Here is a 24,555-nt window from a genome sequence, read left to right on the forward strand (position 1 = left end):
TCACAGTCCTGTTGATCTTGCAGATACCCCCTTCCTAACATCTGAGAGCTTGTGACAACATTTACAGAGCTTTCCCACAGACTGCACAGAATCATCAGGAAAGGTCATACAACACATTGAGCTTTCCCCATTCTAGTTCATGGAGAAAATCTCCTCAATGCAGTTTTCCCGACACAGTGTTCATATCTACTAATACCTTTAAACATTGTGAAATATAAAATAAGAACTGTTGTAGACCTTCAGTCGATCAATCTTGCTCCTCGATTCAATATACAGGCAGTTCTCTGATAACGTGTGTTTATTAAAAGTGATTTGACTGCAATGCAATTCGTGAATTGCGCACCTTTTTTCTATAAAGTGAACACCCGTTCACTGTGACGCGAATCCTTACCAGGCACCAGGTGAACAACAAAACCCAGCTTCAGGATCCTCTGTCTGCCAAATGCACCCTCTGAGTGTTCAGCTAAAACAGGAATGCAATCCGCTCTGAAAGCTTTGAACCTGAGCTTGAAACGGGGAATTTCTCTCTCCAATTAGAAGGAACTTTATTTCAAACCAGGGTAGAATCTTCAGGAGAACTGGAATTCTATGTTGGCATCACGTGGTCAGTCAGTCCTGCGTACTTTCTGGTGAAGAGTTTGGTGAAAGGTACAGGGATGTAGCCAGTGACTGCATTGTCATTATTAGCACTATTTCATTACAATATAAGATTTAAAGGTTTAATTAGACTGTGCTAGTGTGTGTCAGACTAACTTCAGTTTTTGTTTTTTACTGATATTTTGCAGTTCGCCCATTATCCTCCTTTCCCCATAGACCACATCATGAACATGGCATGATTTTCTGCAACACAGTGATGCACAGGAACGCAACTACCACGTTACTGGAGAACAACCTTTAATGGTATCTGATCCTCTATCTTCCTACCATACCCTGCTCTCTCCCTATCCCTTTAGTTTCCAGAAATCCATTTTTATATTCAGTGCCTTGGTTTCCACAGTCTGATCTGGGAGATAATTCCTCAGGTTCACCATTCTCTGAGTGCAGACATTTATTCTCATCTCAATGCAGAGTGGCCTGTCTATACCTAATACTGTGGCCCCTTATTTTGATGACCCAGCCAGGGGAATTGTCACCCCTGTTTCCAATCTGTCTGGTCCTAACAGAGTTTTATATATTTCACTGAGATCTCCACTCATTTTCCTAAAGCCCATGGAATACAGACATAGCCGCCCCAAACTCTGCTCCCACACAAGCCTGTCATCCCAGAGATCAGTCTGGTTATCCTTTACTAATCTCCCTCAATGTCAGGTTTCTCCTTTATTAGGTAAGGAGACCAAAACTGCACACAATACTGCACAATGTTCGAGATGAGGTCTCACCAAGGCCCTGCTCACCTGCAGTAAAGCACCCTTACTCCTGGATTCAAATCCCCCTGAAATGAAGGTGAATACACGATTTATCTGCCTATCTGTTTTCTGCTCCTGCAAAATTGCTTTCAGTGACCGGTGCACAGAGAGATCCAGATCCTTTTCAATGCTACACATCCCCACTTGTGGGGTCTGTTTACACTGGTCAGCGTCCTAATGCCATTCCCAGTACTGACTTCTGGATTCAGATCTCACTGCCCTACACTGACCTCGGAGGGCTGCACAGAAGGAAACAAAAATGCAGCTTAAGTTGCTTTATAGATCAACATTTATCAAACAATCCCTTTTCAAATGATAGGCTCCCGTTCTGGTTTTACCATCAAAGGTCACAATATCACATATCCCCCATAGACCATACCCCCCACCCCTCATTGCTCTCCATCTGCCATGTATTTAGCCAGACACTCCACTTGTCGCATTCACCTTGCAGTTTTTTGACACCCTGCTCACCCCCTCACAATCCGATATTGTTTAGTGCCATCAACAAACTTGGAAATATTGAATTTGATCCACTAAATAAAATATATGATGTGCATTGGGAATAGCTGGAGCCCAAACCCCGATCCTCGCTATATCCTCCAAGCCATCCTTTCAAAAAACCATATTGTTTTATTCCTACTCACTGCTTCCTGCCCGCTCTCCCATTCGAAAACCATATTTGTCCAAGTCCCAGAGGATTTGAATTTGCATAATAGGCTTGGGGCTGTATCAAAAATCTTTCTGAAAATACAATCATATTGCATTGATTGCTTCTCCATAATTACGCTAAACGTCACTTTCACAAATATGATTCCCATTTGATCGATCTCTGTTGACTTTGTCTGTGCTCATTACTTTCAGTTCCAATACTCGTGGGCGGCACCCTGGCACAGTGGTTAGCACTGCTGCACTCACAGTGCCAGAAACCCGGGTTCAATTCCCGCCTGAGGTGACAGACTGTGTGCAGTTTGCACATTCTCCCCGTGTCTGCGTGGGTTTCCTCCAGGTGCTCCGGTTTCCTCCCACAGTCCAAAAATATGCAGGTCAGGTGAATTGGCCATGCTAAATTGCCCGTAGTGTTAGGTGAAGGGGTAAATGCAGGGAAATGGGTCTGGGTGGTTTGCTTCGGTGGGTCGGTGTGGACTTGTTGGGCTGAGGGCTTGTTTCCACACTGTAAGTAATCTAATCTAATCTACTTCCTCTAAAACTGTTTGGTTGCTAATTTCATTCTATTCCCTTTTTCTCAACAGACTACTTCACTAGTAATGTTGGGAAGTTTTCTTTTTTGTTTTGTTTTTTTTTTGAAGACATAATTAAAGTATTTGCTCCATAGTTCTGCCTTTTCCCTGTCCTCAATTCTCTGGTACCAGACTGTAAGAAAGCTGCACCTTTTTCCACTTAATTTTGCCATTGACATATTTTCAGAAGATATTACCAGTTCAATCTTAAAACCTTCGTTAATATACTCTTCAGAAACCCATCAATTCCTATCTTAAGTTACTCATTGATTGACCTTCCACAGCCATACAAACACAGAAGCACAGACTTTGTCCAATCAACAATTCAACCCGGTCTACATTAGCCCCACTTTCCGACACAAGACCCGTAGCCGTGAATCTTATGGCGTTTCAAGTATATTTTCTAATGATTTCGAAGTTACCATGACAACTCCTCTCTCAGGAAGGGCGTTCTTGACCCCAACACCCCCTGGTAAAAAACAAACCTCAATTCCCTCCAAATATCAAACCCGTCACTTTAAAATGTGCTGCATTGTTCTTGGCCCTTTGACTAAAAGGAACAGCTGCTGTCTATCCATCCTGTCCATGTCCCTCGGAATTCTATCCTTCTGAATCACGGCCCACTCAGCCTTCTCTGCTCCAAACTAAACAACCCAAGCTTATCCACCTCTCTCCATAGTTGATATACTCCATCCCAGGGAGCATCCTGGTGAATCTCCTCTGAGCCCCCTGCACTACAATCACATCCTTCCCGTAATGTGGTTCCCAGAACTACACACAGTATTCCATCTTGGCCAAACCAAAGTTCCGCATAGCTCTTATAATCTATGCCTTGATGAATAAAGATTATGTTTACGGTCCCTTATGCTTTCTCAAAATTGTGCATTAACGTATTTAGTTACATTCAGGGAAGTGTGGAGAAACCCCCTCTGAGCTTCCTCGTGTGCTGCCATTCATTGAGTACTCCCTGTCCAGTTCCTTCACCCAAAGTGTATCACATCATATTTATCAAGGTTACATTACATCTGCCATTGTTCTGCCCATCTGACCATTCCATCTCTATCTTCCTGTAACATAAGACCTTCCTCCTCACTGCCAACCACCCAGCCAATCTTTGTATCAAACACAAACTTAGTTGTCACACTTCCACCACCCCCGTCTATAGTCACAGCTGCATCATTTATGAATACCACAAGTAATAAGGTTAACGATCACACAACACCAGGTTACAGTCCAACCAGTTTATTAGGAGGCACTAACATCGAAGCGCTGCTTCTTCATGAGGTGGTTGTGTGCTTTGAAAGCTCGTGCCTCTGAATAAACCTGCTGGACTATTGTTTGGTGTTATGTGATTTTTAGGTTTGTTCACCCCAGTCCAACACCAGCACCTCTGAATCACAGCACTGATCCCTGTGATACACCATTGGACATCGGTTTCTAGTCACAATAACAGCCTTCAACCACTACCCTCTGTCTCCTAACACTAAGTTGATTTGGATGCAACTTGGCAAGTCATTAATGACTCGTACCTGTTCCCTTGTTATACATTTCTGCTAAAACACACTTGCAGAATATCTGGAGATTTTCCTTAATCTTACCCTTCCAGCAGGTTTCTATGACCCTGTTTTAGGCAGTTCTGACCGTGTGATGAATTTCCTCAAAATTACGGTCTTAAGTGGCCAATCCCTTATCTTGCCATTATTTGCCGTGAATTTGGATTGGGCAGCCAGGGAAGCGTCCTGTTAATTTTCAATTTGTCATATGTTTTGTGAATTTTGTAAATTTCTCTGTGACCCACGTCTCATTCTTTGAAACACTAGAGAACATAGGCCGGGTTTCCTCATCAGACATTCTCACTATCTGTGGGATTAATCTGGAGAACGTCCATTGCAGTTTTATTGTGGTCAGTATATTCTTTCTCAGATTGGGTCACCAACACTGTTCACAATGGATGCAGGTTTGCTCGCTGAGCTGGCAGATTTATTTCCCGACGTTTCCTTACCTTACAAGGTAACATCTTCAGTGGACGTCTAGCGAAGCGATGCTGCACATTCCTGCTTGCTTTTAAAGGGTTTCTTTGGGTTGTTGATGTCATTTCCTGTGGCGAAGTCACTTTCTGTTCCTTTTCTCAGGGGGTGGTAGATGGGGTCTAACAACTAATAGCACATCGAGGTAGACATCTGCCAGAAATACATGTGGATTCTCTCCATTGATCCTATTAATTTCTAAATATCCAATGTCACATGCTACATAATAGATTCCAACAGTTTCCCGGCAGATGTCAAGTTAATTGGTCACCAGTTCTCCAAACTATGCCTTTTTCCCTTTATAGATGTTTGGATCCCTTCCATTAATCTATAGTGCTTGGACCACGTTTTCTAACTTCCATTTATCCGAAATGGGGCATCTGCAGAGTACACAGGAAAATAAAACACAGTCATCGACAGTGCAATTAATACTTCTGTTGCTGATTTATGTCTGACATTTTAATATGAAGTACGTCAGGTTTGTCAGGCTGAGCAATGGTCAATCCAGTTACACTTTCAAATACTACCTTGTCACTGATATAAATTGACTTTTCGTCTTCAGTTGCACAAGTGCTACATGATCACTTGGTATTACTGGCTGATTTTATGGTTCTTCCTCCTTGAAGACAGATACAAAGCAATTGATTATTTTCTTGGCCATTTCCTTGTTCTTCACAATAAACTCTCCTCTCCCAATTACCAATTTCCATATTTCACTTTGTTTCCTTTGAAATACAGATTGTAGATTTATGCAGTGTTTTTGTTCCTGTTTGTTAGCATTCATGTTCTATTTTTTGATTTCCTTATCAGTTTCATGGCCCTAGTTTCTGGATCGTGAATTTCTGAGAATTCTCAGGTTTCCACAATGACTGAAATTCTTCCGAAGCCATTTCCTATCATTAATACATTTTCGAATTTGTTATGTTAAACATCATTATGTCACTTTCCCTTTCTTTGATGCTTGTATCTAAAATAAAAAGACTTTGCAATATTTCTATAAATGTCCTGGTCCTGATCAGATATATTCAGGAACACTGCAGGAGGACATAGAAGGAATTGCCGGAGCCCTGGCTGATATTTTTGCATCATCGCTGGCCAACGGGTGAAGTCACGAAGGACTGGAGGACAGCGAATGCTGTGTCTTTACTCAAGAAGTGCTACAAAGAAAAACATGGGAACTATAGACCAGTAAACGTAAAATCTGTTGTAGGTAACTTACTTGAACAGGTTCTGAGAGATAAGATATACATGCATTTGGAAAGACAGGGTGTGATTAGGAGCAAGATTAGGGTGGTGCTAGAAAAGCACAGCAGGCCAATCAGCATCCAAGGAACAGGAAAATCAACGTTTTGGGAAAAGTCCATCATCAAACTCAGCACGGCTTTGTGCATGGGAGATCATGGCTCACAAATTTGTTTGAATTCTTTGATTAAGTGACTATCAACGTTGAGGAGGGCAGGATGGTGTATGTAGTCTTTATGGATTCAAGTAAAGACTTCAATAAGGTTCCACATGGTACGTTGCTCTGGAAGGTGCCCGCGGAAGAGGTTGAGGCGGGAATATTCGCAACATTTAAAAGGCATTTGTACAAATACATAGACAGGAAAGGATAAGAAAGATACAGGGCAATGTCAGGGAAATGGAGTTAGCGTGGATGGACATTTTGGTTGGAATGGACGTGTTTGGGCCGAAGGGCCTGTCTCCGTGTTGTCTGACTCTATGACTCCAAAAAACATTGCTTGCATCCCACTGTATGTTATATTGTACTTTCCCAATTCACTGGAGCGAACTTGACCCTTTAGCCTCCAGGCTACCATGATGTTTAACCAGAACGTTCAAGCATTCTATATTCATGCAGACACCGTGTAAAATACACCTTATTAACGTCTCTATTCCTTCAAAGCTGATTCAAAGCAAGATTATTAATTCTTCCTTCTGATCACACATCACCAAACCCAAAATAAACTGCTCTATAGTTTGTTTCACAACATACTCTTCAACCCACCTCACATACACGTACAGAATTTATTTTGCACAGCATAAGCAGTCACTTAGTAAATACAGTTTAGATGCAGCTTGAGAACATCCAATAAAACTGCAGTATCCATGATAATTGCATATCTAAGTTCCAGAGCATATGATGCTCAGATTTTCTACAACCGATATATAACACACCAATATTTGCTGCGCCTTATTATTTGTAAGTTCTACATAAACTGATTCTGTGGAATCTGAGGGACAGGTCTGTGTCATTATTAGTAATAAACTTGGACAGGACATTCGGGGAGGCTCACCTCGACGCTGAGATGATCTGAAGATATCTCCATCAATATAGGACAAGCATCAATATCCTCCCTGCTCTGTCAGGATAATGGTCACCGAATTCTCTCTGCTCCATCACCCTCTCTGTATGTCTGTTATAGCACTTACCCCCAGAAAATCTTCATGCTCTATCTCCAAATAAGGCTCAGGCACTACCGATCTCACTATTGAATTCAGCAACTTCCATCCCACACTTTCTCTATCACCTACGCAATACCCCCCACATTAATAATACTATATGGATTTAAAACTGTCGACTGCCTCATTCCAGGCGCCTCACAATTCCTCCCAGATCCACCTCCACCAACACTAACAGTCCTGTCCTCACTCCTTCAATCACTTCCTTCTATTCCAAGAGAAACAGCCTGGAATAGGACAGAAATGGCCAAGCCGGGTGGTGGAGTGCTCAATATCCATTCCCTCACCCCTCCCCCACACCCGCCATGTGGGGAGGAAGCTAGTACAAGATGAAGTGGACTGGGATGCCTCGCGTGAAATTTCTGAAACATCCATGTCCCACTGACTGATTAAGGAACATTGCTCAGTGAAAGACAATTCTCACTGTAAAAACACTGGCATTTCAAACGACAGTCCTTTAACTCCCACCCACCCGCACCCCCCCCCCCGACCACCCCCAAATGCAGTCACCTCACTGCACAGAGATGCAGACACAGAAATACAAAGAATTATTGGTAATACCCCAATATACGAACAAACACAATGCATACAAGGGAATAGGCATACATGCACGTAGAAACACACACAGACATATTGAGTCACACACAAATAGACATAAACATAGATAGAAACACACAGGCTGATACACAGAAAGACAAACGTACATGCACAGATACACAGATGACAAGCAGATGGACAAACATACGCACACGTAGACACAGATACAAATTGGTAATTTTTTTTGTTTTATAACAGGATCAAGGATTCTTGGGGGAAGGCAGGAGAATGAGGTTGAGGAACATATAAAAAATTATTGAATGGCATATCAGACTCGATGGGCCGAATGGCCTCATTCTGCTCCTTTTTTCATGTGGTGCTATGCTAACAGGTATTCTCTTCCTGAGACAGCAGCAGAGGCAGGGTTTGATACATATTCGATTGGAAAGGTTCAGTGGGAATGTGGGACAGGTTTGGAGTCTGGAATGGTTTATGTTCATTCCTAATTATTCTGCCCTTATATCTACAAAGAGATGGCGATTTGATGTTCAGTTAACAAAGTTTTAAAATAACAGGTCCCACAAAGAAATAAGGACGTACCTTTCACTTTAGTCATGTGCTACCTGTGGTATCCTCATCCTCAGGGAGCAGTGAAGTCTCGTTTCTAGAGTCATAGAGATGTACTGCATGGAAACAGACCTTTCAGTCCAACCCATCCATGCCGACCAGATATCTCAACCCAATCTAGTCCCCCTGCCGGCAACTGGCCCATATACCTCCAAACCCTTCCAATTAGAACATAGAACAATACAGCACAGAACAGGCCCTTCGGCCCACGATGTTGTGCCGAACTTCTAACCTCGATTAAGCACCCATCCATGTACCTATCCAAATGCCGCTTAAAGGTCGCCAATGATTCTGCCTCTACCACTCCCACGGGCAGCGCATTCCATGCCCCCACCACTCTCTGGGTAAAGAACCCACCCCTGACATCTCCCCTATACCTTCCACCCTTCACCTTAAATTTATGTCCACTTGTAACACTCTGTTGTACCCGGGGAAAAAGTTTCTGACTGTCTACTCTCTCTATTCCCCTGATCATCTTATAAACCTCTATCAAGTCACCCCTCATCCTTCGCCGTTCCAACGAGAAAAGGCTGAGCACTCTCAACCTATCCTCGTACGACCTACTCTCCATTCCAGGCAACATCCTGGTAAATCTTCTCTGCACCCTCTCCAAAGCTTCCACATCTTTCCTAAAGTGAGGCGACCAGAACTGCACACAGTACTCCAACTGTGGCCTAACCAAAGTCCTGTACAGCTGCAACATCACTTCACGACTCTTGAATTCAATCCCTCTGCTAATGAACGATAATACGCCATAGGCCTTCTTACAAACTCTATCCACCTGAGTGGCAACCTTCAAAGATCTATGTACATAGACCCCAAGATCCCTCTGTTCCTCCACCTGACCAAGAACCCTACCATTAACCCTGTATTCCACATTCTTATTTGTTCTTCCAAAATGGACAACCTCACACTTGGCAGGGTTGAACTCCATCTGCCACTCCTCAGCCCAGCTCTGCATCATATCTAAGTCCCTCTGCAGCTGACAACAGCCCTCCTCACTGTCCACAACTCCACCTATCTTCGTATCATCTGCAAATTTACTGACCCACCCTTCGACTCCCTCATCTAAGTCATTAATAAAAATTACAAACAGCAGAGGACCCAAATTCATATACACATCCCAAATGCCTCTCAAATGTTGCAATTGTACCAGCCTCCACCACTTCCTTTGGCAGCTCATTCCATACAAGTACACCCTCTGGGTGAAAAACGTTGCCCCTTAGGCCTCTTTTGTATCTTTCCCCTCTCATCCTAAACCTATGCCCTATAGTTCTGGACTCCCCGACACCAGGGAAAAGACTTTGCCTATTTACACTATCCATGCCCCTCATAATTTTGGAAACCTCTATAACGTCACCCCTCAGCCTCCGATGCTCCAGTTAAAACAGCCCCAGCCTGTTCAGCCTCTTCCTGTATCTCAAATCCTCTAACCCTGGTAAAATCTTTGTAAATCTTTTCTGAACTCGTTCAAGCTTCACAACATCTTTCTGATAGGAGCGAGATCAGAATTGCACGCAATATTCCAACAGTGGCCTAACCAATGTCCTGTGCAGCAGCAACATGACCTCCCAACTCATGTACTCAATACTCTGACCAATAAAGGAAAACATACCAAGCCCCTTCTTCATATCCTATCTACCTGCTACTTCACTTTCAAGAGCTATGAACCTACACCAACAAGGTTTCTTTGTTCAGCTACACTCCCTCGGACCTTGCCATTAAGTGTATAAGTCTGAGCTTGACTGATCTTTGTTGGAAAGGAGAGTCAATGTTTATTGGGAACAGACAGGAGATGGATGGACACACTCGGATCAGCCATGAGCATTCTGAATGGTGCCGCCAAATGATCAACTGTTGCCCCTACCCCGTGTGTTGTTCCCTCAATCCACCCTCGAGGCTATTACATGGTAGGGGACCACCCCATTCAATCAGACAGGTTCGATACAATGAGACAGGAGGAGACATAGAACATAGAACATAGAACATAGAACAATACAGCACAGAACAGGCCCTTCGGCCCACGATGTTGTGCCGAACTTCTATCCTAGATTAAGCACCCATCCATGTACCTATCCAAATGCCGCTTAAAGGTCGCCAATGAATCTGACTCTACCACTCCCACGGGCAGCGCATTCCATGCCCCCACCACTCTCTGGGTGAAGAACCCACCCCTGACATCTCCCCTATACCTTCCACCCTTCACCTTAAATTTATGTCCCCTTGTAACACTCTGTTGTACCCGGGGAAAAAGTTTCTGACTGTCTACTCTATCTATTCCTCTGATCATCTTATAAACCTCTATCAAGTCACCCCTCATCCTTCGCCGTTCCAACGAGAAAAGGCCGAGAACTCTCAACCTATCCTCGTATGACCTACTCTCCATTCCAGGCAACATCCTGGTAAATCTTCTCTGCACCCTCTCCAAAGCTTCCACATCTTTCCTAAAGTGAGGCGACCAGAACTGCACACAGTACTCCAAATGTGGCCTAACCAAAGTCCTGTACAGCTGCAACATCACCTCACGACTCTTGAATTCAATCCCTCTGCTAATGAACGATAATACTCCATAGGCCTTCTTACAAACTCTATCCACCTGAGTGGCAACCTTCAAAGATCTATGTACATAGACCCCAAGATCCCTCTGTTCCTCCACCTGACCAAGAACCCTACCATTAACCCTGTATTCCGCATTCTTATTTGTTCTTCCAAAATGGACAACTTCACACTTGGCAGGGTTGAACTCCATCTGCCACTCCTCAGCCCAGCTCTGCATCATATCTAAGTCCCTCTGCAGCCGACAACAGCCCTCCTCACTGTCCACAACTCCACCTATCTTTGTATCATCTGCAAATTTACTGACCCACCCTTCGACTCCCTCATCTAAGTCATTAATAAAAATTGCAAACAGCAGAGGACCCAGAACTGATCCCTGCGGAACTCCACTTGTAACTGGACTCCATGCTGAATATTTACCATCTACTACCACTCTCTGACTTCGACCGGTTAGCCAGTTTTCTATCCAATTGGCCAAATTTCCCTCTATCCCATGCCTCCTGACTTTCCGCATAAGCCTACCATGGGGAACCTTATCAAATGCCTTACTAAAATCCATGTACACTACATCCACTGCTCTACCCTCATCCACATGCTTGGTCACCTCCTCGAAGAATTCAATAAGACTTGTAAGGCAAGACCTACCCTTCACAAATCCGTGCTGGCTGTCCCTAATCAAGCAGTGCCGTTCCAGATACTCGTAAATCCTATCCCTCAGTACCCTTTCCATTACTTTGCCTACCACAGAAGTAAGACTAACTGGCCTGTAATTCCCGGGGTTATCCCTATTCCCTTTTTTGAACAGGGGCACAACATTCTGTGCCCCTGTTCCTTAGAGAGACCATTCTGTCTCTCTAAGGAATTGCACAGCAATATAGAATGAAGTAATTCAGCTCGTTGAGTACATCACACAGCCCAGCAGGAGGCCATTCAACACGCCGGAACGGCTACCCAGGAGCAGGAAACATTGACTCTCCTGTCCAGCAAAGATCAGTCGCTAACAAGAAATAGAGAATAGAGTCAAATGTTTATTTTTAGGCTGCAAAGCTGTAATTGATGGAGTGCCTCAGAGATCACTGTGGGGTCATCAATGATCAACAATTTGGATCAAAGATCTGAAAGAAGGGGAGGGAATTGCTTGGAGCTCAATTAGCTCGTACACCAAGATGGTCATTTAATGTGTCATCAAATGAAGGTAGTGAGTCTGCAATGTGATACAGACAGGGAAGGTTAGTGAGCAAACCTTCAGCAGAAATAACAGAGGGTAGGTTGTCTATTTTATCATGAAGAATAAAACAATGGTAAACAATGTAAATGCAGAGAGATTGCAGAACTCTGTGATTCAGGCGGTTTCCATGCTCTTGGGACATGAATCATATGAAGTCAGTCTGCAGATGCAGCAAGTGATTTGGAAGGTAAGCGGAATGATGTTGCTTTCGGCAAAAGGTATCAGATTTAAGGCAGGAATGTTTAACTGCATCGGTACAGGGCGTTGCTGAGACCACATTTGATGCACTGTGTGCTGTTTTGATCCCCGAAACTAAAATGAAAGGATGTAATTCTTTTCGAAGATTTTCAAAGAGGTTTACCTTTACTCGTTCCTAGAATGCCGGCCTTATGTTATGGGGGATTATCAGTTTTGATCTTAGCTGAGAAATAGTATTGAACCATCCATGACTTTCTGAAAAGTGTATCAACTGGATGCATATTATCTCTTGTCAGGAAGACTAAAGCTAGAGAATAAATTTTAAGAAAAAGATGCATTTATATTAACAGACATACTATGAAGACACCTACCAATATTTACAACTTACACAGACACCTGTAAGCATGTTATCAAATTATAAAGTGGGGACATTTTTGCGATTGAAATGAATGCAAATGCATATAATCTATAATCGGGTTTTCCAGAGAATCTTCCAGAAGAGCACACATGGTCCAGTTTGGTGTTCATTATTGTATGTTTCAACACAGAGAAGGAGAAAAATGTCCCCTGCCTGAGAAGCAGCAGCCTATTGATCTCTCTCTCTTACGTTGTTCCATCCGATAGCAAAGTGTGAGACCATAAAATCCCTGTGTTATCTTTACCATTTGTGAAGGATTTCTGGTGAGAATTCACTGGAATCTCTCCACTGCCTGAAACAAAATGAATTCAGACAAATTCAACTGTTCCAGAGTGAAATCCCACTACCAGGAGCTTGTATGAGCAGAATGACTTCAAAGGCAGTATAACGTTTGGGGCACTCTATCATTTTACCATTTGTTATTAGTCCAACTTTCTGTGTCTCACACTTTTCTAGAAAATGAGCTACTCTGAGACCTACATCATTGGTCAGATCCCAAAACTGGTTCCATTTAAGATTGGTGTAACCAGTGGAGGAGTGGGACTGGAAAAGGACGGAGTGAACTTCCAACGTTGGTTGAAACACAAATGAGAAATGTTCAAAGGGCTGTTCAAGTGGAAATTCCCTTCCCCAGCAGTTTGTGGTGCCTGGATGCTTGCATTTATTCAAAGTTATATTTGGTGACATTTGACAGACAAGTGAATGTAGGAAAATGGTATATATAGAGAAAAATGCTGCTGCGACCACATTCACATCACCCATGGAATTTGTGAGTGCTGGAGCGATGACAAAGTGTCTAATAGCCCACTCCTGCTGCTCAGTCCTATGTCCCTATGTTCTATTCAGCTCCTCACAGCTCCTGATATTAGCAGATGGAGGCCAAATACCTGGTCCACCGGAACACAGGATATCATTCAATCCCTCAAGACTGTCACACACGGTTTGGTGTGGGTTGGAAAATGTTATTTGGAAAACCAGGCTGGTTTCAATATACACCTCTGGTCTCTTTACAGAGTGTCTCCGCTCTGCAACTTGTGCTTCATTTGTTGGTCATGTTGGAGACCCAGATTCACTATGAATACAGCCCCCATACCTCACCCTGAGATGACTCACAAAATACTTTATTCTCTGTTACTGCAATATTCAATAACAGAACGTTCAGGAAAATTACAATTATTTATTTTGTAATTACAGAATATGAGAACATAAGAAGCAAGATTAGGTGACTCGGACGATCAACCCATTGTATACCATCATGGCTGACCTCCTGTTAGCAATAACTGGTCTTTAATGTCCAATTCTTCACACCCTTTAGCTCTTTGACAGGTCAAAAATTCATGTACCACCTCTTTGAATACTTTCAGTGATGTAACTTCCCTCACTATCTAGCCCAGATAATTCCTGGCATTGATTACCCTGTATGAGAGGAAAACACTCCCAACACAGACACCATCATCTATTGATATGAACAAGAGGTGAACACAGGGGCTCAGGAAAGAGTGAATGGCCTTGATATCAAGGTAGCATTTGACTGAGGATGGCATCAGGACCATCTTATTTGAGCTTAATGGGAATCAGGTGTACTCTCCCCACTGGTTGTGGTCTTTTACAGCACAAAGGAAGATGTTTGTGGTCGGTGACCGAAAATCTTCTCAGTCCTGTGACATCTCTGCAAGAGATCCTCAGGGTAGCTGCCTCAAAACAAACAATTTCAGCTGGTTCATCACTGTCTTTCCTCATCATAAGATCAGAAACGGGGATGGTCACTGAATATCACCCAATGGTCAGCACAATGTGTCGCACCTCAGCTCCTGGACTAGTCTGTGTCCATGTGCAGTAAGTCCCAGACAGCATTCAGGCTTGTGCTGTTAAAATGTCGGTAACATTCATGTAACAGCAAGGCCAGACACTCTACATTTCCACAGTTAAATGAACAGCTCATTCAGCATCTCAGGCACATTAGAAACGGATATGTCGAAGCCATTCAGCCCATCGAAACTACTGAACGAAGAGAGGAATAGCCGATTCAATCCTCCTGCCTGTTCCACAGGAAGAGAAGGGGTCTGATTATCACATCAAGTTGTTCAACAGGAACAGGCAGAGCCACGTCAGACCCATGAACCTGTTCCATGGGACCTGGAGGAGGCCATTCAGCCCCTCGAGACACTTATACAGGAACAGGAGGGTGTCACTGATGCTCCAACCTGACAAATCAATGGAGCAGAGAATGCACTCTGAGACGGATCCACGATGTTCCTCATGGCTCCATTACCTGTGGGACACGTGACACTTTGACGTGTTTTTCTGGTAGTGAGGAAGGTAGCCAGATGCTTTGTCTCAAGTCTCAGAGAGGCATCTTCCATCTCTGAGACACAGACCCATGTTCTCCATGGACATCAGAAGCTGGAGGGAATAGTTAACTGTTTTAGAATTTAGGTATTGTGGCTGTTGTCGGGATTGTGGATAACATGAAGTTTAATGCAGGACCACACACTAAATACACTAATGTGGGGAGAATTTAATCAAAGACTGACCCTCTGTCTCTCTCAATCAACATATGGAGTGGGGATGGGCTGAGGGGGACGTCCTCTGATGCTCTTAACCTATTGACAATCATTTAACCCGAGTTAATAAAAGCCATGGAATTTATCATCTTATCAGTGCCTGTTTAGAACATCATGAGTGACTGTCCATCCCCCTTCAGGTTCAATACAATCATCTCTTATTCTCTCACTGAGCTTCACTCTCTGCTCATGGTGTCATCATCCCAGGGATTAGTCTGGTGAAACTTGAGAGAAAGTCTATCTAGAGTACCCCAAATACTGCCTCAACAACACTCTCGGGGATGATTGCAAAAATCCTTTTCTCTCACTTAGACATCGCCATTTCTTTCCTATGCCACAAAAAGCCATTCCTTCTCTCTGGACTATGACTGACACGGAATGTATAAATTCCTTACATCTGTACGTCAGCATCAATAAAGCCAACACCAGAGATGCGTAGAAGATGTGCATCACTCTCGGGGAGAATTTCAAAGAGATTGAATACACCTAAAATAGGGGATGATCACCTCCCTGAATAGAACTGAGCTATAGGAATATGGGAAACAGGCAGAGGAAGGGAGCTATCTTTACTTCTGTCCTTCTCTCACAGGATGTATGCAGCCCTGGTCAGGGCAGCATGTTATGCCGATCTTGAACTGAGTGTTTAGTTCAGCTGTTCCACACGACAGTAAAGAGAAAAGCACATTCTTGTGGGATTGTAGTGTTACAACACAGGATACATTCTCCTGCTTAATATAAAACCAGCAACAGGGAAAAGATTTATCCACTGTAGTAATCCATGATAATTCTAGAGTCCAAACTATTTGAAGTAAAAATTAACAACTTTATTTCTTAAAGTATAATAGGGAATAATAGACGAACGAATATTTACAGCTTTTTCCTCTAAGCTATATTTTATCTCCCCCCCACCCCCCACCCCAACCCCCGACTATACTAGTCCGATTAGACTCCAAATTAAGATTTACAAAACAAAACTTCTTATCTCAAAACCAAGAAGCTTTCGGTTCTTCTCCATATTCCTGTCTTCTTTTCTTCTTTGAAATTCTGCTTTTACCAGTTACTAATCAATAAAGTTACCGAGAGGAGAGCTAATTTTCAGGCAGTCTTTGCCTGCTGGTAACTTGGCAATTCTCCTCTCAACTGTCAATTTCCCGCGGTCTTGTACCCCCAAACCATTGGACTGTGTCATTGGCTTTTATGATTATCAATGTTTTAAATTCACACTTGATTGGAGGTGGGCATTTTGGGTTATAATTTAAACTATTTGGCTAAATTTGTTTATGTCTTGAGAAAATAAGCTAATCGAGACGTTCAACCAAATGTTACATTAAATCTATTTTTCAGAAGACTTGGTGCCGTCAGGTAGTTATTGCTGGCTCTTAATTCTGTAAAGGTGCAGAACACCCACATGTTCATCACAGAAGTCACACTGAAACCTGAGCAGGGAAGAATGTCACATTGTCTTCGCTTAAGGACTTGGGGCAAGCAGATGGGCTTTTATGGCAAATCAAAAGAGTTGCTTTTAATTTCCCTCATTAGATATCAACAGACTATTATTCTGTGGCTCTAGTGTATGAGTCTTGAACACAATAAACTGTCGTCCTATTTGTACAGAGAACAAGTTTAACATCCTCCAGAGCAATTTTTTAGTGACGGACATATAGTTAGAAGGAACTTGAAACTGTTGCATCCGGATTAAACAAAGGCACAAATTATGATTTAATCAGAAGTTGCAATGAGACTGAGGACGTGACTGGGATATCATGACGGTGGTATTGGACAGGATTGGTGAGTGGGGACGAGATAGAGATGTAAATCTGTGAAGGACAAAATGGATTATGGAGTTTGAGAACAGTCTGGTTCTTTCTTGCATATCAGTGAGTAATTGAGAAATAGTAGTTTGATACTGATTAATTTAAGAAAAGGTGTTTTTATTTGTAACTGAAAACATTGTCTTGCACTTTCCAAATTTTATATATCATGAGCAGAAATTCAGTTCAACCCGGTTTAGTAGACAAATATAATGACTTACCAGGAACACCAACTAACGCGAGGATGGGATAGTAACCACCTTGAATAATCCAAAGGATATCCTGGATCCGTGATGCTAATGATATCCAAGGCCGAGAAAGAAAGTAAAGACCCCAGAATAAACTCCTGTCTGCTATTGTAATATTCCAGTCTAATATTCCCAGATTCTGATCGATTGTTGAACCATTCCAGTCTAATGATCTCAGATTCTGATCCATTATTGTACCATTCCAGTTTACTGATCTTAGATTCTGATCCAGTATTGGAACATTCAAATCGGAGGTCCTCACATTCTGAACCATTATTGTAACGTTCCAGTCTAATGATCTCAGATTATGATCTCTACTGCCCCTCTCTCTCGAGTTGATGATCCCTGTTAGTGCTGTCAGTGATGCTTCTACTCATACTATGGGATAACACGCTGAAAAGAGCCCATTTATCATTCAACGATGGAAACGCTCCACTGGGATAATTAGGATCCACGGAGATTGACATTAATCACAGTCACTGCACAAATAGCTCCAATTAACCCTTTTCAATTTAATATTGATTTTAATAAAATTCAAAAGAACGTTTAAAACTTGGCATGGGATATGTGGAGTGACTGAGGGACGGAATATTGGAGATGGTAGATTGATTGCATGCAATCATTCAATCTGCCTTGGATATGGGAGTAACGTCAAAGGATTGTCAGAACATAAACAAGTTTCTCCGTTTATAAATGGAAACATACAGTCTGTAACTACTGATCAGAGATTATAATGTCAGTAAAATATAGCGAGAACTTTTCTCGTCCAGAATCTGACAGGAAAATGTGCCTACGACAACATGAGTGATAACGGACAACTGACATGGATATGGTAACAGAGAATATGACGTGACAGACAATTCAGATGATTAATCGAGAATCAGAGAGAGCAGGTGAGGGTCATGCTGTTAATGTTATCGATGTCAATCAACTGTGATTAAGTACCATTGGATTTCAATTGCAGTGTGATTATGTTGTTGGGGACACGGTGCTGAGACTGGAGGGAGGGTACATGATATTTCCCATTCATCAGTAGTGAAACATTACTCTTTGTAAATCACTTGAAGATCAAATTCAAGGATACAACTACATTGAGGAATGAGGAGAGCCAATATTAACCATACGACCATAAGACATTGGAGCAGAAATTTGGCCATTCAGCAAATTGAGCCTGCTTTGCCATTCAATGATGGCTGTTAAGCTTCTCAACCCCATTCTCCCGCTTTCTACCTGTAACCCTTGATCCCCTTTACAGTCAAGAACCTATCTGTCTCACTCTTAAATATACTCAATGATCTGGACTCGACAGACCTCTGTGGCAGTGAATTCCATAGATTCACCGCTCTCTGGCTGAGGAGGTCTCTCTTTATCTCTGTTTGTAAAGGTCTTCTCTTTACTCTGTCCCTTCCGGTACTCGTCTTTCCTATCATTGGATATATCTTCCCAAAGTCCACTCTGACCCAGGACATTTAGTATTCTGTACGTTTCAATTAGACCTCCTAACATCTTTCTGAACTCTATCAAATACAGACCCAGAGCCCTCAAATATTCTTCATATGTTAAGCTTTTCATTCCTGTCACCATTCTCGTGAATCTCGTCTGAAAACGCTCCAAGACCAGTACATCCTTCCTGAGATATGGGACCCAAAACTGCGCACAATAATCCGAATGTAGCCTGACCAAAGCCTTGTAGAGCCTTAGAAGTACATCCTTGCTTTTATATTGAAGCCTTCTTGAAATAAATGCCATCATTGTATTTGCCTTCCTAACTACTGACAACATGCAACTTTACCTTTCAAGACGCCTGGATGAGAACGCCCGAGTCTTTTTGCACTTCAGATTTCTGAATGTGCTTGCGATTTATAAAATAGTCCATGCCTCTATTCATCCTGGCAAAATGCTTTTCCACACTTTTCAACGTTGTACTACATCTGCCACTTCTTTGCTCACTCTCTAAACCTGTAAAAATCCTTCAGCAGGTGAAAGTGAGGACCGTAGATGATGGAGATCAGAGTCAAAAAGTGTGGTTATAGAAAAGTAAAGTCTGTCAGGCAGCATCTGAGGAGCAGGAGATTCGACGTTTCAGGCATAAAACCTTCATCAGGAATGTGGGGTGGGCGGAAGGAGCCAGAGAGAAAAATGAGAGGGGCTGGTGCTGGGAGGAAGGTACCTTGGAAGGCGACAGCGAGATGAAGGTGGGTGGTGGAAGTGATAGGTCTGAGTGGAAGGTGGAGTGGATAGATGGGAAGGAAGAGGACAGGTAGGACAGTTCAAGATGGCGGTTCTGAGTTGGAGGGTTTGATCTGGCATAAGGTGGAGGGAGGGGAAATGAGGAAACTGGTAAAATTGTCCTTGATACCGTGTGTTTGGAGGGTCCAAAGACAGAAGATGATGCGTTCTTCCTTCACACGTCAGGTAGCTAGAATTTGGCTGTGGATGAGGTCACAATCCTGCAAAGCCTTGGCGGAGTCGGAGGGGGAGTTGAAGTATTCAGCCACAGGGCAGTGGGTTGTTGGGTATGTGTGTCCGAGAGTGTTCCCTAAACCGTTCTGCAAGTTGACGTCCTGTCTCGCCAATGTAGTGGAGACCAGGAGCAATGGACAGACGAGAAGAGGTGTTTGGATGCACAGGATGTTATCTGCCTGATGTGGAAGGGTCGTTTGGGGCCTTGGGTGGAGGTGAGGAGGGAGGTGTTGGCACAGGTTTCATACCTGTTGTAGTGGCAAAGGGAAAGTGTCGGGAGTGGAAGGTGGCTTGTTGGGGTTGCGTGGACATGACGAGGGAGCTGTGAGGGAATGGTCTCAGCAGTATGATGATAGGGGTAGGGAGGGACGTATATCTCTGGTGGTGGAGTCTGACTGTTGGTGGCAGAAATGGTGGAGGATGATGCATTGTATCCTGAGGTTGGTGGGATGGAAGACCAGCACCAGAGAGGTTCTAACTGGTTGTCGTTGGAAGAGTGGAGTCCAAGGGCGGAGTTTTGGGCAGGTGAGGAGATGCGCTAGAGCACCCTCCTGCAGCTGAACCTCCTCTTCAATGCTACCTGTCCCTCTATCTATCTTTGCACTGTTTGAAAGCTTAGCCCAAATGCCCTCAGTTCCGTCATATCAATAATGAATGCACAAAGTGAAAAGTTGTGGTCCCAAAACTCAGTCTTGTGGAACACCACTTGTCACTGGCTGCCATCCTGAGAAGGACACTTTAATCCACACTCTCCGCTTTCTTTCAGACAGCCAAACTTCAACTTCCACCGTGCCTCTAACACCATGGACCCATATCTTTCTCAATAGTCTCATGCATGGCACCTTGTCAAAGGATTCTTGAGGTGCAGATGGATGACATCTATCGGTTCTCCTTGATCAAATCTGCACATTACACCCTCAATGCATTCTAGCTGGTTTGTCAGGCACGACCTCCCCTTGATGAAACCATGCTGTCTCTGTCCTATTTTACCAAAGGCCTTCAAACATTCAGAAATCCCATTCTTCACGATGAATTCCATGATGTTACCCACAACCAAGGTTAGGCTAATCAGTCTGCAGTTTTCCATCTTCTGCCTAACTCCCTTATTAAACCGGGTGTCATGTTAGCAATTATACAGCCACTTGGCCCTTTCCTGATTTTAGTCATTCCTGAAAGATTACCACTTACACTTGCATTTACTCTTCAGCGATCTCCCTTACAAGGCTGGGGTGTAATCCATCTGGTCCAGGTGAGTTATCCACATTCAGGCCATTCTGTTTTCTAACATGTTCTTCTTGGTAATGGCCACTGTATTTAGGACTGCCCTCTCACTCTCTTCAAACCTTGGGAAATTACTCGTGTATGCCACCGTGAAGACTGATGCAAAATTCCTCAGCCATTTCTTTGATTCCCACTACTGTCTCTCCAGCATCATTTCCCAGTGGTCCATATTCACATTTATGTCTCTTTTGCACTTTATATATCTAAAGAATCTCTTACAGTTTCCTTTATATTACTGGTTAGCTTAACCCCATACTTAAACTTCTCCCTTCTTATTTATTTTTTCATGCCTTCTGTTGGCCCCAGTTCTCCAGTTCCGCACTGCCCTTCACTCTGCTTGCTTTTTGCTTCTATGCAATCCCTGACTTCCCTTGTCAGCCCTGGTTGCCTCATCCCCCCTGTACCATGCCTCGATTACTCAGCATGAATCTCTGCAGTGTCATTTAAATTATCGTGGAATCTCCAGCCATTGCTGTTCCCCTGTCTTTCCTGCTAAACGCATGTCCAGGTCAATTCACAATCACGAAGGACTCAAAGCCCTCCGCTTCTTCCTTTCCCGCTGAACCAACCAGTACCCTTCCACTGACAACATCTTTCGACTGACTGAACTGGTCCTCACCCTGAACAACTTCTCTTTCCAAACCTCCCACTTCTTCCAAACCAAAGGAGCAGCCATGGGTACCCGCATGGGCCCCAGCTATGCCTGCCTCTTCGTAGGATATGTGGAACAGTCCATCTTCCGCAGCTACACTGGCACCATTCCCCACCTTTTCCTCTGCTACATCGATGATTGTATCCACGCTGCCTCGTGCTCCCACGAGGAGGTTGAACAATTCATCCACTTTAACAACACCTTCCACACCGACCTCAAATTCACCTGGACCGTCTCAAACTCCTCCCTCCCCTTCCTTGACCTTTCCATTTCTATCTCAGGCGATTGAATCAACGCGGACATTTACTATAAACCAACCGACTCCCACAGCTACCTAGACTACACCTCCTCCCACCCTGCCCCCTGTAAAAACGCCATCCCATATTCCCAATTCCTTCCTCTCCGCTGCATCTGCTCCCAGGAGGACCAGTTCCAATACCGTACCACACAGATGGCCTCCTTCTTCAAAGACCAGAATTTCCCCCCAGTCGTGATCGACGATGCCCTCCACCACATCTCCTCCACTTCTCGCTCCTCCGCCCTTGAGCCCCGCCCCTCCAATCACCACCAGGACAGAACCCCACTTGTCCTCCCCTCCCACCCTACCAACCTCCATATACATCGTATCATCCGTCGTCATTTCAGCCACCTCCAAACGGACCCCACCATCAGGGATATATTTCCCTCCCCTCCCCTATCAGCGTTCCGAAAAGACCACTCCCTCCGTGACTCCCTCGTCAGATCCACATCCCCCACCAACCCAACCTCAACTCCCGACACCCTCCCCTGCAACCCCAAGAAATGCAAAACTTGCACCCACTACTCCCCCCTTACTTCCTTCCAAGGCCCCAAGGGATACTTCCATATCTGCCACAAATTCACCTGCACTTCCACACACATCATTTATTGCATCCGCTGCACCCAATGTGGCCTTCTCTATATTGTGGAGACTGGCCGGCTACTTGCAGAACGTTTCAGAGAACACTTGTGGGAAACCCAGACCAACCAACCCAACCACACCGTGGCTAAACACTTCAACTCCTCCTCCCACTCCACCAAGGACATGCAGGTCATTGGACTTTTCCATCGCCAGACCATAGCAACACGACGGTTGGAGAAAGAGCGCCTCATCTTCTGCCTAAGAACCCTCTAACCACAAGGGATGAAATCCGATTTCTCCAGTTTCCTCATTTCCCCTCCCACCAACTTGTCTCAGTCAAATCCCTCAAACTCAGCACCATCTTCCTAATCTGCAATCTTCTTCCTCACCACTCCACCCCCACCCTCACTCCGGCCTATCACCCTCACCTTGACCTCCTTCCACCTATCGCATTTCCAACGCCCCTCCCCCAAGTCCCTCCTCCCTACCTTTTATCTGACACTGCTGGACACACTTTCCTCAATCATGAAGAAGGGCTCATGGCCGAAACGTCGATTCTCCTGCTCCTTGGATGCTGCCTGACCTGATGCGCTTTTCCAGCAACACATTTTCAGCTCTGATCTCCAGCATCTGCAGTCCTCACATTCTCCCCGGTCAATTCTACCCAGCTTCTCCCTTATGCCTCTCCAGTTGCCTTTATTCAGATGAAATACTGTTAACTCTGATTCTATCTTCTCTCTCAAATTGCAGAATAGATTCTACCATGTTCTGATTACTGCTTCTGAAGTTTTCCTTCACCTTAAGCTCCCTTGTCTAGCCTGCGTCATTAAACCTAGTGTCATCTATTCCCGACCGGGCTCCACCACATGATGCTCCAAAAAGCCATCCCATAGACATTCTTCAAATTCCTTTTCTTGCGATTCACTACCAACCTGGTTTCCCATTGCACTTGCATATTGAAATCCCCCATGATCACTGTAACTTTGCCTTTCCTACAGATCTTTTCTATCTCCTGGTGTATCTTGTGCCCCAGCTCCTGACTACTCTTTGGAGGTCTGTGCAAGTCTCCAACTGTGGTTGTCATACCTTTGTGGTTCCTCAATTCTACCATGCAGATTCTACACCATCTGACCTTACTTCCTTTCTTATTGTTGATTTAATTTCATTTCTTATTAATAATGTAAACCCACTCCCTCTGTCTTTTCCATTGGGTATATGTCCTTGCATATCCTGATCCCCTTGCAGCCACTTCTCTGTGATGCCCATCACATCATACCTACCAATTTCAGTCTATGCCACAAGCTCATTTACCCTATTCCTTATACTGCACGCATTCAGATATAACCCTTCAATCTTGTATTAACGGTCCCTCTTCTCATTGCCATTTGTTTTTCCAGTGTGATTGAAGTTTGATTGCTTACTCTTTCCATACCCTCTGTCCTATTTGCGTCTATGCTGGTGATTTTAATAACCTCTCCTGAGCTCTGTACTCTTTCATGCTCTTTTCTAATTAAACCCTATAAACGAACCCCCACCCCACGCACACACACACACTCGTAATCAGTTTAAAGCTCTGTCTACCTCCTTGGTTAGGATTCACGCGGACACAGACGAAGAAAGTCCAATCGGAACATGTCCTTTCTTCCTCAGTAATAAAATGTGTTTAATGTTTGTGAGAAGATTTGTAGCTCGGGTGCTTGTTGTTGTGGTTCTGTTCGCCGAGCTGGGAATTTGTGTTGCAGATGTTTCGTCCCCTGTCTAGGTGACATCCTCAGTGCTTGGGAGCCTCCTGTGAAGTGCTTCTGTGATCATTCCGTCGGCATTGATGAAATTGTGCGGGTATCCGTTTTGGCGAATACATTGCATAGGTGTTCTTCTTCCTCTTTTTGCAGTTCTGGTGTACTGCAGTGTGTTGTGGCCCTTTTGAATAATGTCTTGATGCAACTTCTTTTGTGTCTGTT

This window comes from Chiloscyllium punctatum, chromosome 13, assembly GCF_047496795.1.
Source record: "Chiloscyllium punctatum isolate Juve2018m chromosome 13, sChiPun1.3, whole genome shotgun sequence".
Taxonomy (NCBI): domain Eukaryota; kingdom Metazoa; phylum Chordata; class Chondrichthyes; order Orectolobiformes; family Hemiscylliidae; genus Chiloscyllium; species Chiloscyllium punctatum.